Source organism: Rhododendron vialii, chromosome 7a (genome assembly GCF_030253575.1).
Source record: "Rhododendron vialii isolate Sample 1 chromosome 7a, ASM3025357v1".
Taxonomy (NCBI): domain Eukaryota; kingdom Viridiplantae; phylum Streptophyta; class Magnoliopsida; order Ericales; family Ericaceae; genus Rhododendron; species Rhododendron vialii.
Window position 1 is genome coordinate 13072039 of NC_080563.1, and position 7015 is coordinate 13079053.

Sequence of the window (7015 nt, forward strand, 5' to 3'; positions counted from 1 at the left end):
TCGGTTGATAGTACAGAAATATCTACAAGCTTTTGAGATTAATTATTCATGAAAATTCCTCACAGCTTGATGCTGCTGCCAGTTGTATATCCTGAAGGTTTAAACGAGTATTTGGCATGCTTCTGATGAGTAATTGAATAACAACTCATAGAACAAACTTAGGATTGTTGCACTGAGCAAAAATGATGTGGGGAGCACGAGATTTCGACACTAGTTCTGCTAAAAGAATACAAAGTAACTTTTGGACAAGAACACGATTATTGGCTTGCATGTGAGATGGAGAGATTGAGGTTTCGACATAATCTGGGGTTCATAAGTTTGTTACTATTGTCGATAGGCTCAGATTAGGGCATACTTATTTGCATGAAAAAGATCCCAAATTCGGAAAAGAGAGGTATGGTGAGAGTTTCTAACCAGTCTTTAAACATTCTGTTTTAATAGATTTCCCAACTTGACGAAATTCTGTCTTTTCTTTTAATTTTCAGGAATAATTTCTAGGGTTAGTTGGCATGAATGGTTACATGGCTTCCCTTCGAGAATGTTTGCCAAATTGGCAACTTAGATTCTCTTCCTTCATTATTTGCTATGTAATGTTGGCTTGGCTTGCGCTGGATTTTAAGCTTCATATTCGGGTTGGTAAAGTTTCTGATTACATACAAGATTTTCGTTGATTTAGTTATTACAATCAGGATGTAATTATTACATTCAACCAGGATGAAATAAATGTATCGGTGTATGTTGGTAAGAAAGTAAATTTTTTTTTTTAATTTGGGAATGAATTTTTCTTATATTGGATTCTGATATATTTGTGGTTGTAAATTATTCTATTTTTCTTGAAAAAGACTTATCCAGTGTGTTGTTTGTGTACCTTTGTTTTGGACATTTATAAAGACTATTGTTTTTTGCTGCGCTAAGGGGAGAGCCGGGTGGGGCTCGAAAACATCATGTCCTCTGTTTTTTGCCTTTTATACGTGAGTCTATCAGCAAAACATCAAACATTGTAACAGAAGGTGGATAAGATAGCTCGGTAACCCATTTTGATTTGGTTGTTTCCCTTTGATATGCAGCAGGTTCTGTGATTTTGAGGACAATCAAAGCCTCGATGGAGGTGTTTCATGGTGATTCTCTTCCTCTCTCAGTCAGACTAGCTTAGAATTTTAGGTTTTGTCGAATTGTTTTCCTTTTGAATTTGCTTGGCCTTGTTGTCTCCGGATCTTCCTTCATACCCAATCTCTTAGATGTGTGACTTGTAACTTAATTTTTTGTTTTAATTGATTTTGTTGTTTTGTTTTCATTGTACTTTTTTGGGTTATTCTTTGTTTGCTTGGGATATATTTCGGTGATTGAGAATGTACAAGTTCAGTTTTCGTGCAATTTTTTGAATGGTTTTTCTCGTGGTTCTAAGTTCAGTATGTGTTTTTGGTTGGTTTTATTAACTGTTTTCTTTTGCATGAGAGTTCCTATACTTAGTTTGTACTCTTTGCGGCTATCGAAGTAAGAAAGAACTCAAAGAAGTCCACATATACATGTTACTTAAATCTCGAAAATTGATTCGCTCTGCTGCCCATGTACCTTGAAAGGTCTCTATGACCTTGGAATTATTTCAGCTGAACTGGAAAGTACATTACGGTGGAAGGCAGTGACTAGAAAAAAACCAAATGTATCTGTTTCGTGTATGAAATTGTTCTTTCTTTTTTCAGACTGGAGTACTATTAGACTCGAGGTAAATTAGTCACACCTGGATGGGAGAACTGATGTTAGGTTTTAGCTTGTATCATTTATTGGCATTTCGGGGTATTATTTACTGGAATGTGTTGAATCTGCTGATGTCTTCAAAGCAGCTGCCTTTTGTATTATTCTACTGACAAATGGGAAACCCCTTCTAAAAAATCAGAGACACGAAATATCAAATAGATGAGCTACCAGAGGTTAGTCTCAAATTTGCTCCATTGAATTTGGGATGGAGGTTATCTTGTCCTTGGAATTTCGCTGTCAACGGCAGCTATCAGCATGAATTTTTATCAGACCTGTAACCTCGGTGTGTATTTGCGTGCACAATTATAAGGCAGAATTTGTTCCCTCAGGTTGTGCCTATAAATCAGCAGACATTAAAGTTGTTGGAAGATGATGACCGGAAAGTTGTTCCGACGATTATGGAGGATGAGGCAAATGAGAAATCCAAGGAATTGATCAAGTTACTGTAGGCTGCTGCATCTGCAAACCGTGATTCGGTATTTGCTTATGTAGGGGACAAACAGTGGGAAGGCTTTACTGAATCATTTAAAATCACAAAGCGAACCAATTTTCCGAATATGGTGGTTTCGGTTGGAAATGAGGAGTACTTTACAGTAATTTAAACCTTCCCCAGTTTCAAGATAGTTTCAGTTGTTTATCGAGATTTTAGTGTTGCAAAAAGTATATGGTCCTGCTTTCTTTTTAATTTCTCGTAAATAGAATTTTCTTTTGTGATTGAAGATATTTTTAACAGTTGATGAAACATGAACTTGGTTGTCATTCTACTAAAATAGGTAGTTGCATATGCACTCAGCCGGAAAAAGAAGAGGGTAATTTCTTAATTATCGAACAAACCCTAAAATATTCATTATGTTTACAGCTGCCCTACTAAACATACTAATGATTGTTTCTTTTCGGTGTTCGCTTATATTTATGTAAGGAGTTCTGCACCTAGATTTCTAGTCGCGCATGTGCTGGTTTATCTGTCTTATTATCTACTGACTATTGTTCGGTGTTCTGGCTATTAATACCTTGTCTTAGATATCCTTGTTACTGACATTTTGGTTCTGAGCTATGTGGCCCGAATAAATTGGGTTGGTAATGGGATACTCTTTTCTTCAAACCTTATTTCAATTGAGTCTTGTTCACCTTAGGCACCATGGATGTGAAAGTTGGGTTCTTAGTTCTTTTAGTTTTTGCCCCTCCCCACCATGGATATGAAATCTTATTAAGCCAAGCTGTTGAGAATATAAATAATAAAATTGCCACTCTCTTTTACAGCTTAAGCTTTTAGATAAGTTGGTGGTTAACAATCTAATATGGTATCAGAGCTAGGTCTTGGGTGGCCTCACCTCTCGTGGAAAAGTTTTCTTATGGAGGAGAGTCTGGCTACACTTGAGAAGACATGTTAAGAATATAAATAATAAAGTTGCCCCTCTCTCTAACAGATTAAACTTTTAAATGAGTTGGTAGTTAACAATCTAATACAAGCTTGTCATAGCTTACTCATCGGCGTGTAGGATTAATATGCGTGCATTATAGAGGGCCATTTGACATTGTATGTTTTTTGAGTTTCTCATAATAGCCTAAGAAAAACATCTTCTGCAATCACGGGATTTCAGCTGTCACTAGATGGTTGCTTTTCTCAACTATAAAATACAAGGCCTCAAGCAGCCTGTTTCCTTGAATGTTCTATCCTATTTGTCATGTTGGGTGATATTTATGAAAATAAGTATGCTTCACTCATTTAATGGTTTTCCTTTGATGGTATGAATTAATCTATTATCTATTTATAGCTTGAACAAGAGTTGGTGAAAAAGATTATGATTTTTTGAATTCTGGCTTCTGAAGTTATGATTGTGAACCATACCAGCAGCGCGGTTCAAAAAAAAAAAACTATACCAGCAGCTAGGCGGCTGCTATGTAAAGAAGCTGAATGGTATAACTCAAACATGCGTAGAAACTTCTGTAAAATCTTGTAGATTTCAAATATTCCCGGATGCTTTATTGTGGAATTTGATTCTTTTGAAAGACGCTTATTGTTTATGATTCCCGTGTTTATTCTCTTTGGCAGTGCATTACTATGGTGGACTACTATGTTCCCCTGTTATTCGAACAGGTAATGGGGGTTGGGGCCTAGGGCTTCCATGAAGAAGAAGCTGATTTCAGAGAGAGTTGGATAAGCATGGGAAGCCGAATGAGAGCAATCCAGCCTAGTGGTCAAGGAATGTGGTGGTTCTTCCCAGGGAAGGGGATTCTGCGGTTGCTGGCCTTGCTGCTGTGATTAAACCGGTAACGGCGGTTGCAGTGGTTACCATAGTAGAGGGAGAAAAGAAAAAGAAGAAAAAACATAAGGATAAGGAAGATGGTGAGGAGGGGCGTAAGAGGAAATTGGAGGAGGTTGATGGTAGCGGCAGGTAGCCCTGCACCACATGTTGTGAAGAGGATGAAAGCTGATGGAGATGAGGAAACAGTATTCGTGAGAATTGCATTGAAGAAAGAAAAGAAAAAGAACAAAGAGGATAATGAAGATCTTCAAATGGGAGAAGGCTAAGAAGGAGAAGAAGAAGAAGGATAAAGTGAATGATGAAATTGGTTCGTCAGATCAGTTTGGCATACGTAATTGTACTTACCCAATAAAAAGTTAATTGTACTCGGGTTGTTCCAAGTACAGAAATCTATGGATTCATCTAATTTTCGTTCTTGATTTGGAGTTGCTATTCGGATGTTGATGCCATTCATTTCATTTGACGTGCATAGCAGAGGCGTAATTTTCGATTTTAGTGCTTCTTTGTCGACGTTGATTTGTCAGGTTGTCCTTCCATTCCTCCATTTTGCCCATGGATTTCCTATTATTATTTTGCTATTGACGATTTTGTTTGGACCATTTTTTTTGGATCTGATACGTCTTTTATGCTTTTGTTTGGGCCGAAAGTCTACGTAGATTTGGGAACAGGATCCAAGGACAGAGAGAGAAGTGCAAGCATGATTTTGCCATTAGTTTGCGGAGATAAGCATCAAAGCAAACTATAAACTGCAAGCCGACAACAAATTACGTTTAAAACTTCCGTGTTCTGAAGGTGGGTTTCATAGATCTTCAGTTCTTGATTTCCTGCATTCGAGGTGGTTATTCTTCAAAATTGTAAACTGGATTCTGGAATCAAATACAACATATTTCCAAATCCTTCGTTTCATATTTATGAAGTTTCATTCTATTAGTGTTTTAGATTATAGGAGTAGTAGTTTAGTTTCTTACTTTTCCCCACATAATATCTAACTGCGATGCTCTTTTATTCCAAACCCGTAGATGAATATTTATGCTCGCCTATAATTTGTTGTCTTTGTAATTGCGATTTCTTTGGAATAGAATTCAATTAATTTGCGAATGTCTGAGTATTTTGTTTCATGACTAATCAATAGCAGAGCAAGGACCTCAAATTATCATTTGTTGTCCGTTAATTGTGATTTCTTTTCGATTTAGGAAGTGCGAAGGGAACTGCTTCAATCCCTATTTCAGTTTAGGTTGAATTCATCAAGGTACCAAATTAAGCACCCCTACTGCATCAAGAAATATTAGTACTTGAACTATGGGTTCTAAAACATGTTTAATACTGTATCTACTTGGATTACTCAATACAAGGTTATACTTTTAGGATTTTGGATTTTCTCTCTGCGCATGGTTTTAAATAATTTTTTTCTCAATCATTACTCTCATTTCTATCTCTATATCTCTCCACTCAAAATCCAAAATCCAAATCAACTTACCAATAAAAAAAAGGGTTTTACTTTTAGTGTCTTACCTTAAGCTTTACATCTTTGGTACCGTACATGAAGTTACTAATAGAATGCATGTCGCCACAAAATTAGAGCTCACCATTGTTTCTGTTCTAATTGATATCATGGGTTGCAAATCCATATTAAGTTTTCTTTCTTAGCCTTTCACAAAATCGATCCTCTAGACACTCATGAAATCCTCTACAGCTTGTTTGGTTTGGCATTTGGATTTTGAGTGAAAAGAGAAAGGAAGAAAAATGAGAGTAATGATTGAGAAATTTTTTATTAAAAACCGTGCGCAGAGAGAAAATCCAAAATCCCTAACCAAACGTGCTCCTAGATACTCGAACCTATAGTGCTCCTTCAACTTCGCAAGTTGCTGCCACATGGCAATTGGCAAGAAGATACCGCTACAGCTCCCTTTGGGGAAACTGGAGCGCGATATGGTAGTTCGGAAACATGACACCATTGTAAGAGAATTAACTAGTACTATGGTTGTTATGATCCTTTGCAATATCCTCTTCTTTTTCCATTAGGCGAACCCTGTTGGCACCAAGGTATTAGGAAATTCCCAGAAAATTCAACTTCGCCATTACTGGACGTTTATGCATCATTGTGCCCCGCTATTTCAAATACAACTGGTGAATTACTGAGGGCCGAATCACTTCTTTGCTTGGTTATACGGAGAAAGAGAAGATTTACTTTCTCATTTGTTGGTGAAAAGAGAAGGGAAGAAAATAATTTGGAATGTTAGAAGTCAAGGGGAAGGGGAAGGGGAAGGAAAAGAGAAGGAAATTGACCATTCATTGTTTTTCCTTGAATTTCTTTGCTTTTCTTTTCTTTTTCATCTATGAACCAAACGAAGGAGACGAGAAAAATCACATTGTTTGGTTCAATTCTCATCTCATCTCATTTTTCTTTCTACACGTTTCTCAATACTTTTTTCTCTTTATCTGTCTTTACTCATTACCACTTATTACATCAAAAATAACTTTCAAAATGTTGAACCAAACAAGGTGAAGGTTATTAACTTCTTGTATTCTAACTTCATAATCCATTCTTAAAATATGTCACATGTTCACAAAATCACCCTATCATTCAGTGTTTGAAGATGAAGCTGACCAAACTAAATGGTTTCTAAACGTGAATTTTATGCATATTGACTTCAAATCAGAGGAAGCACCAATTCGATCCTACTTCACTCTGCACGCTTATTACATCGATTTGTTGTCGATACGTACGTTAAGATAGAAACCTGAATTAGATTCCTTTAGGTTGGATCAGGATATAATTTGAGCCGATTTATATGAAGGGATAGTTGAAGCATTGCTCAAGGTGAAACAAGAGCCAAGGTTGGAAAGCGAATGGTGTTACCAAGATCTTTTATTGGAGTTCCACGTGATATGCACGAGAGATACCTTGACGCAATGACCTTAGTGCAGAAATTTGGCAAACTTGATACTATATTCTTGACAATGACGTGCAATTCCAAATGGCATGAAATTAT

The 7015-nt window shown here is 36.7% G+C and overlaps 1 long non-coding RNA gene across 1 annotated transcript; it reads left to right on the top strand.

Moving 5' to 3' along the window:
* Positions 1-969: 969 nt before the first annotated feature.
* On the top strand, positions 970-6133 carry LOC131333169 (uncharacterized). The gene is made up of 6 exons (XR_009201741.1): positions 970-1118; positions 2085-2348; positions 3809-4546; positions 4670-4814; positions 5216-5271; positions 6045-6133. It is a non-coding gene; the product is annotated as an uncharacterized LOC131333169 (long non-coding RNA).
* The last annotated feature ends 882 nt before the right edge of the window (positions 6134-7015 follow it).